We start from the raw sequence: 9,395 nt of genomic DNA on the forward strand, positions 1-9,395 counted from the left end.
AGTTTGCATAATGCCCTCTAGGTTCATTCAGCACGGTTGTCGAAAATGACGTGATTTTCTTCTTTTCTGTGGCTGATTAATATTCCTGTGTGTGTGTGTGTGTGTGTGTTGCATTTTCTTTATTCGTTCATCTGTCGATGGGCACTTGGGTTGCTTTTATATCTTGGCTATTGGAAATAACACTGCAGTGAATATAGGAGTGCAGATGTCTCATTTCCTTTGGACATATACCCAGAAGTGGGATTGCTGGGTCATGTGGTAGTTCTATTTTTTATTTCTTGAGGAACCTCCATACTGTTTTCTTTTCTTTTTTTTTTAAGTGGATACCTCGCTGCTTTTTTAAAATTTATTTTTTAAAACTTGTTGACAGTATTAGATGTCTCCCATTTTCTCTCTTTTTGCCCCAATCCACCCAAACCCCATCCCTCCCCAGGCGTTCCCCTTACTATTGTCTGTGTCCACCAGTTATGCATGTATGCATATATGTTCTTTTTTTTTTTTTTAAATTTATCTTTATTGTTGAGAGTATTACAGATATCCCATTTCCCCCCCCCCAATTGATCCCCTCCACTTCGCTCCCACCCCCTTCCCAGGCCTTCACCCCGTTATTGACTGTGTCCATGAGTTATGCATATATGCATATAACTTCTTTGGTTAATCTCTTCCCACCCTCCACCCCCTTTCCCTCTTTCCTCTGAAATATGATTGTCTGTTGCATGCGTCAATGTCTCTGGATCTATTTAGTTCGTCAGATTCTTTTGTTCATTAGCTTCTTCTTAAAGAAGACCCTTCAACTTTTCCTGTAGTGCTGGTCTGGTGGTGATGAACTCCTTTAGCTTTTTCTTATCTGTGAAGCTCTTTATTTGACCTTCAATTCTAAATGATAGCTTTGCTGGGTAGAGCAATCTTGGTTGTAGTTCCATGTTTTTCACCACTTTGAATATTTCTTGCTACTCCCTTCTGGCCTGCAAAGTTTCTTTTGAGAAATCAGCTGACAGTCATATGGGTGGTCCCTTGTAGGTAACTAACCGCTTTTCTCTTGCTGCTTTTAAGATTCTCTCTTTGTCTTTAACCTTTGGTATTTTAATTATGATGTGTCTTGCTGTGGGCCTCTTTGGGTTCCTCTTGTTTGGGACCCCCTGTGCTTCCTGGACTTGTAAGCTGATTTCTTTCCCCAGGTAGGGGAAGTTTTCTGTAATTATTTTTTCAAATAGGTTTTTAACTCCTTGCTCTCTTTCCTCTCGTTCTGGCACCCCAATAATACAAATGTTGGGCCTCTTGAAGTTGTCCCAGAGGCTCCTTATACTATTTTCATACTTCTGGATTCTTTTTTCTTTTTGCTCTTCTGGTTGGGTGTTTTTTGTTTCCTCATGTTCCAAATTGCTGATTTGATTCTCAGGGTCCTCTACTCTACTGTTGATTCCCTGTAAATTATTCTTCATTTCAGTTCCTGTAGGCTTCATTTCAAATTGGTACTTTATTATGTTATCGATTTTCTCAGTTATTCCATAAGAGTCTGCTTAAACATCCTTATAACCAAAATTCTGAACTCTGTATCTGTTAGCTTGCTTGGATCTATTTCATTTAGTTCCTCTTCTAGAGATTTCTTCTGTTCTTTCCTTTGTGACATGTTTCTTTGCCTCCACATTTTGGCTGCTTCCAGGTGTTTGTTTCTATGTACTAGGTAGAGCTGCTATGTCTCCTGGAATTTGTAGAGTGGCTTTGTGTAGTAGGTGTCCTGTAGGGTCCAGTGGCTCAGCCTCCCCAGTCACCTGCACTGGGCCTTCTAGGTGCTCCCCTGTGTGGACTCTGTGCACTGTCCTGTTGTAGTTGAGCCTTGGTTGCTGTTGGCGTCACTGGGAGCAACTGACCCCCAGGCCAATCAGCTGTGAGGACCAGCTGCAATACAGCCAAATAGCTGCTGTGCTGGAGACACCCTTATGGATCAGGATTTACTTCAGTGGAGCTTTGGTGTTTACCAAGTGTGCCCCTTGAGTGTGTCGCTTGTGGATGTGGTAGGGTTGTAATCCAGTGTGGTCGAGTTTAACCACCAGGTGCACTGTCTCTGGGGCCTCCCGGGAGATGCAAAGTCAGCCTGTGCCAGTGCCTTGCCCAGGGCCACCCAGCATGAGCTACACAGCAAACCGTAGTTGGCTGCTACTTGTGCTGGGCTTGGAGGTGCCCAGAAGAGGCCAAGCTATGAGCCAATGCAGCTGCCGCTAGTGCCAGGCCTGGGGCCACTTATCAAGCCGTATGGGGCCCGCTGCTGCTTGTTTGAGAGATTTTAGGAAAGTCCTCAGCATGAGGCTAGAGAGGCCACTTGCACAGAAAAGCCCCTGGAAATGGCCTGGATGAGCTGCAGGTGGGGAGGGGCGGGGCCTCCGGGAATCACGGGGCGGGGCCAAAGGTGTGAGTCAGGTGCTGGCGATTCCAATATGGTGCCTGCCTGCCGGCTGTGTGCGGGGAGGACTCGCCACAGGAGCCAGGGCCTCCGCCAGCCCTTCTGCCTGGGAGGAAGCCGCCCCTCCAGCTCTCGCCCGGATCTCAGGCAGGTTAGTTCCTCCCCAAGTGTCCCGGGTCCTTTCAGGCTGCTGCCCGGCGCTGGGCTCAGAGGGCGCGTCCGAGTGAGTCCGTGCCGGGCCCTTTAGAGGAGCTGCTGGGGCTGCAGCCTCCGTGACCCTCAGGACAGTCCCCGCTGGTTTCACAGCCCGGAGGTGTGGGGGCGTCTCTTCCCGGCCCTGGAGCCCTGGGCTGGGGGCCTGATGTGGGGCTGGGACCCCTCGCTCCTCGGGAAGCCCCCACCGCCGAGCTTCTCTCCCGGGTTTCAACTGCGGCCCCGGGTGTGGGCCCCCGGCGGCGTCTCCGATTCAGCCCCGACCCGCCCGCGTCTGCGCCCCTCCTCCCGGCCTCGGTGCTCCTTCAGCTGCCTGGTTGCGGGGCTTCTGTTCAGCCCGATCTCAGGAGGCTCTGCGTGCTGGGGTCTGTGTTCTAGCTGTGATTTTGATGCGGTTGCGGAGGCGGCGGGGCAGCGGTGACCTATGCGCCATCGTGTTTCTTCCTCCCTCCGTACCGTTTTCCATAGTGACTGCACCGGTCGGCGCTCCCACCAACACCGCACGAGGGTTTTCTTTTCTCCACACCTTCGCCAGCTTTCATCTCTTGTCTCTTCTAGAATAGACATCCTAACAGTGTGAGGTGACATCTTGTGTGACTTTGATTTGCATTTCGCCGACAACTAGTAACGTTGAGCATCTGTTCACGTAACTGTTGGCGGTTTGGACGCCTCCTTTGGGAAAGTGTCTCTTCAGGTCCTTTGCCTTTTTTTTCTATTGAGTTATAAGAGTTTCTATATATTTTGGATGCTAACCCCTTATCAGATATATGTAGTTTGCAAATATCTTCTCTCATTCCATAGGTTGCCTTTTCATTTTGTTGATTGTTTCCTGTGCTTTGTAAAAGTTTGTATTTTGATGCTCTTGGTGTCATGTCCAAACAATCATTACCACAGCCAATGTCAAGGAGCTTTTCTGTTTTCTTCTGGGATTTTATGGTTTCAGGTCTCCCATTTAAGTATTTAACACATTTGAGTTGATTTTGTGTATGGTATAAAATAAAGGTCTGATTTCATTCTTTTGAATGTGGATATCCAGTTTTCCCAACACCATTTATTGAAGGGACTGTCCTTTCCCTCTTGTGTATTCTTGTTGCTTTTGTTGAAAGTTAGGGGACTGTATGAGTGTGGATTTAAGGCTTTTTAAAATGCATTCCCTGTAAAAGAAAGAAGAGAGTGTTGGCTAAGAAATATGGAGAACGTTGGTTAACATTTGATAGCAAAACAGGAAGCTGGTAGACCTTCTCCTGCCCTGAAGCTGCTGGGCTAGATCCCTTGGTCTCTCCTGGGCCCCAGCTGCCTTTAACAGAAAAAATAAATATGGAAAGAATTTCCATTAGAAGTTCTGGGCTACAAAACAGTGTGCTTCTGTGGGCAACCACACCGTCCTTGCCACCTGTTTCCACTTATTTCCCCTGGCTAGCCCAGAAAACCAGTGCCATGAAAACACCTGAACACTCTCCTCCAGGTGCAGGTACCAGGTACTGCAGTCCTTTGTTCGCTCAACCATGCAACTGGTGGTGTATTTATTTGTAGGGAGCTTGTGGCTCTCTTCTCCTCCCCCAAGATTCATTCTCCTGCAAAGGGCTATAGAGTGGATGCACTTTGCTGCTCCAGCATTGCCAACACCCCTTTTGTCTGTAATGCAATTCTCCTACCCAACATCAACAGCCTCTTTAGGAAGTATTATAAGATACATCTGTGGTGCATTCAGGTTGTGTCCTTGGATTCCTTCTGAGTTCCCCCTCTCATGGGCTGAGTCTCTTAATGGCCAGCCTACCCCAACCTAGGCCAGTTAGCAGAAGGGAGCAGAAGATGCCTGTCCAGGGCTGCATCTAGGACAATGAGAGGTTAGCATGATCCAGAGAGCTCTAAACTATGTATTTGTGTATTTATAGTTTTTGAAAAAGAGTTACAGTACAAATATATTATGTACTTCATTACACATGTACAGATATAGAAATTAAAGATACGAGATACAAAAAGTGAATCAAAAGAAGAAAATTTTAGGATCTCCTCTTCTTACCCCTGGGACCATCTTGCATACTCATGGGGCGCATTGCATCATTTTGGAGACCTCTGAAAACCAATGTCAAATTGTGCTTGAAATCAGTGGGGTAGTAGTTAAAAATGTAGACTCAGGAGTCAGCTCGCCTGGATGTGAACCCTGGGTCCACCACTTCCTAGCTGAGTGACAACCTCAATATAATTTTCTTTAAAACACAAATAATCATAGTGCACATCTCACAGAGTTCTTGGAAAGGTTAATTAACATAAAGCATTGAAATAAGTGCCTAGCACATGGTAAACACTTGATAAATGTTAGTTATTATTTTCCTCAGTGCCACTATTAAAAATAATGTAAAAACTTAAACACACACACACACACACACCCCAAAACAAAAAACCCAGATGGGAGGAAAAGGAAAGCAAAGCCTGAAGGATGTCCTGAAAAAGATGATCCCCAACCTGAATCCACATTTTCCAGCAATACATAAGAGTTTGCTGGGTGAAGGTCATGGCCACGAGTCAGCTCAGTCTTTTCTTAAACTATACTAGTAAAACCGTTTTCATAGACGCTGTTCTTTGCTCTTATGTCTCTTTTCTGTCTTCCATCTAACTCCTCTCCAGAGCCTCTATGTTGACTCCAGGGGCTTTTTTCCCTACTGCCTAGAGCAGTGATTTTCAACCTTTTTCATGTCATGGCACACATAAACTAATTACTAAAATTATGAGGCACATAAAAAATTTTATTATATTTTTGCTGATGTGACAAAAATAGGTATAATTTTTATTTATTTACACTGGACGGCTATTGTTGTGTTGGTGGTTGTCATTTTTAATTTGACAGTTTAAGGGAAAAGAGGTCTGTGCCCCCTGACTAAATAGGTAATGCATGTGTTAAAAATTCTTGTGATACACTGGCCGAAAATCACTGGCCTAGAGGGATGTCAATTAATAGGTGATGTTTGCATACTCTCCCTTAAGTATCTTCAATTATCCCCACATCAAAATGTGAAACCAACCAAAAAGTATGACCAACCCACTCCCCAGCCTCCCTAACAGTCATGGGTGGTGATGGGACCCTTTTCTGTTCCGCAGGAATAAGCAGGAGTCCTTGGGGCAGGCCCTTCTTGTTTCTTTTGCTCTGCCCTAGTCGTCCTGCCTCAACATGCTCACCAAGCCTAGAAGTGTAGTGGCCACCTTGCAACCACAAGATGAACCGGTCATTCTGAGGCTGAGAAGGGGCCTGGTTTACTGAGGATTTCCCTGGACAGCTACACCAGCCCTGGATTTTTATATTAAGAATATATACCTCCCCACCCATTATTGAGCTGCTGTTTGTTGGAGTTTCCATTACTTGCTGCCAAACACGCTCACACATATGAATTAGCTATATCGGTAATGGCTGTCTAATAGTGACGAATGCAGAAAGGCTGATGGGGAACAGTTGGCCCCTTGATTTGCCCTGAATGTCCAAACCCAAGAACTTTCCTCCAAAGCTTCCACTACTTTGGTGCAGGTTATTGCTGCCATCTAGTGGCCGTGTTTTAGAACTAAAACTCCGGCCATGAGCTGTTTTTTCCTGCAGCTCTTTCTTCTTTCCTTCCATCTCTCATTACTTCATTCACTTGTGTGTTTGTTCTACTATGTGTGGCGGTTCCTCATAAATGCAATAAGGAAATACAACAATTAAGGGGAGTCCAGCTCCTTGCCCCCTTGAAACTTACATACTTGGAGGAAGACAGCTGTTAACCAAATTAAAAAATGAAAAATTGACAGGAGAGGGTGACAAGAGAACACGAAGAATCAATGATAGGGCTTTGACTTATTGGGTAAATGGGTGGGACGTTAGAGAAGCTTTTCCTGGGGGTGTTCTGAGGGGCCTGAGGTCTCAGGAGTAGCCAGTTAAGAAGGGAGTTTTCTGGGCTCACGAAAGTGAGCTGCAATGAGGGATGGGAGTGTGTTGTGCACAGGGAATAAGAGAATGCTGTGCATTCAGTTTAGTGCTTGACACTAGGCATTCTAGTTTCTGAATTGAGACCATGGTTGTGAATTATTGCGACCACAGAACTATTTTACCTTGAGAATGAATTGCAGATATCAGCTAACATATCTGTGGAGCACTCACTCAACTCAACAGCAGCAGAATACACATTCTTCACAAGCACACCTAGAACATTCTCCATGACAGGCCATATGCTCAGTTATAAACAATTAGTAACCATTTACAAGGACATTTTGGGAATTCCAAGTATGTAGAAATTAAACAACATACTCCTAAATAACCAATGGGTCAAAGAAGAAAAGCTATAGATGGCCTGTCTTCATGCATGAGCAGGGGAAGGGCTGCCCCCAGTGGCAGTGGAGCAAAATAAAGATGCTTTCTGGTTACAACCCATGAGTTTTGAGTATTCCTTTTACTGTTTACATTTAAAACACCGCAAATCAATAAGTAAAAACACAAGCATCACCATATAAAAGTAAGACATGCTGGGATTTTACCATAGAACATAATATTCATTAACACTATTTACTCGTGAATTAAAGTGAGAACTTTTCATATAAGATATTTTATTAAAACTTGCTTTTTAAAGTTTTTATAAGTTTAAATATTACAAAGCCTCAAGTTGTAGGTGTCATAATTTGAATTATTCAAAGCCAGGCCTGGCTGGTGTGGCTTTGTGGTTGAGCGTCAACCCATGAACCAGGAGATCACAGTTTGATTCATGGACAGGGCACATGCCTGAGTTTTGGGCTCCATCTCCAGCAGGGGACATGCAGGAGGCAGCTGACCAATGACTCTCTTATCATTGATGTTTCTATCTCTTTCTTCCTCTCCCTTTCTCTCTCTGAAATCAGTAAAAACATATATTAAAAAAAGCCAATGTACAACAATGGAATATTCAATTACGGTATAATATGCTTTAATGTAGCTTGTATATAATAAAGCTTATAAAAATTCTTCATTATCTTGATTATAATTCAAATACAGTGACATAAAATAAAGGAAGTCAAATAGTAACTTGTTATCAATGACATAAAGGGGGGGAAGTCCACTCGGGAAGCTGTAAAAAAGTTGGAGACAAAGGCGCTGTCACTGGGACAGAGAGAAGAAATTCTCTGGGGAACTACACAGCAGGTAAAGTCCATTAAAAAAGATGACTTTGTTGTGAGCACCAAAGACAAGGGAGAGGCATAGATAAAAGTCCCAGGTTTCTAACAAAGCTAGGAGACTGGCAGGGGCATATCACAAGCTCAAGAGGAAGTGAGGAGATCATGAGCTGAGTACATTTTAGAAATGTTGAGTTTGAGATGCTTGGGAAGCTTCAATTGTTGCAAGGTGTCAAACTGACCTTGGAACAGAAGGTAACCTAGAGGAAAAAACACTGGAAGATAAGACTTCTCCCATCTCACACTACAAGTAGAATTAAAGGGAGTTTCCTTTTGTTTAGGACCCAAAAAGTAACTTACTCACTGCATCATAGATTTTTCTAACATAAAATTAACATTTGTTCATTACATGCAATTTGTTCCTAGAGAAAAATGTACAAAAGAAAATGGGATCACCTATAATTGTATCATATACAGGAAATCACTGTGATTCACATTTACATTTTAGAGCTTGCCCTAATAAATTTGTGTAAATACATAAAAGTATGCTACCATCTAAGGGATAATTGTATATTTTGCAATTTAGTACTGCATAAGGAGTAACCTCCCATGTCATAACAATTTCCTGTGATCATCATAGTACATAATTGTAAAATATTTCCACTTAAAGAATGTATCATAATTTACTTAACCTTTCATGTGTAGGTTTAAGTAAAAAAGCAAGAGTATTTTAGTTTATTAATCTTAGTCTGAATTTCTTATCATTTCTGCATTCATGGAATGGAGTAATCTTTGAATGGGTCTGAATGTGTTCAAGTCTCTTGGTGCTCAAAGCAGTTACTCTCTTAATAGCTATAGTATTTGCCAGGCAGTGACTTATGACCAGGAACTATACAAGATGCTGGGGATATGGCAGTAAATATAAAAAGAACATTCCCCCTGGCCAGTGTAGCTCAGCCATTGGGCACTGACCTATGATCCAGGAGATCAAGGTTCAATTCCCAGTCAGGGCACATGCCTGGGTTGCAGGCTCGATCCCTAGTATAGGGTATGCAGGAGGCAGCCAATCAATGCCTCATTATTGATGTTCCTATCTCTCTCTCCCTCTCCCTTCCTCTCTCTGAAATCAATAAATATATATTACAAAAAAAAAAAGAACATTCTCTGTCTATGAGAAGAGAATTTGCTACTGGGGGAGACAGATATTTAAGAGTTAAAAAAATAAATAACAAGCAAGGGTTAAAAAAGACATTAACAGTGTTAAATAGACATAACAGTGGAAGGAAGAGAGTAGCACTTTCAGAAACAGTGTGAAATGAAAGTCCAACAATAAGATGACCTTAAGACAAATCCCCAGCCATTGCATCATCTAAGGGTAGGGCATTTCAGACAAAGGGAACAGCAAGTACAAAGGTAAAAACACGAGAAAAGACAGCCTGTTTTAGAAAGTGAAAGGAGACTGGTGTCCCTAGAGTGTGTTTAGCCTGGGGAACAGTTCCATCTCCGGATGAGATTTAGGAGGCAGATCATGCATAGTCTAGTGGGCCAGGGCAAGGAGCTTATTCTTTGAACAAGGGGTAGGCAGGTCTTTTTTTCAGTAGGGACAGGCTCCAAAACTATGTTTTGAAAACTCTCATCCTGATTGCTATGTGGAGAAAAAAAAAGGTAA

Source organism: Miniopterus schreibersii, assembly GCF_964146895.1.
Source record: "Miniopterus schreibersii genome assembly, chromosome: 17".
NCBI lineage: Eukaryota > Metazoa > Chordata > Mammalia > Chiroptera > Miniopteridae > Miniopterus > Miniopterus schreibersii.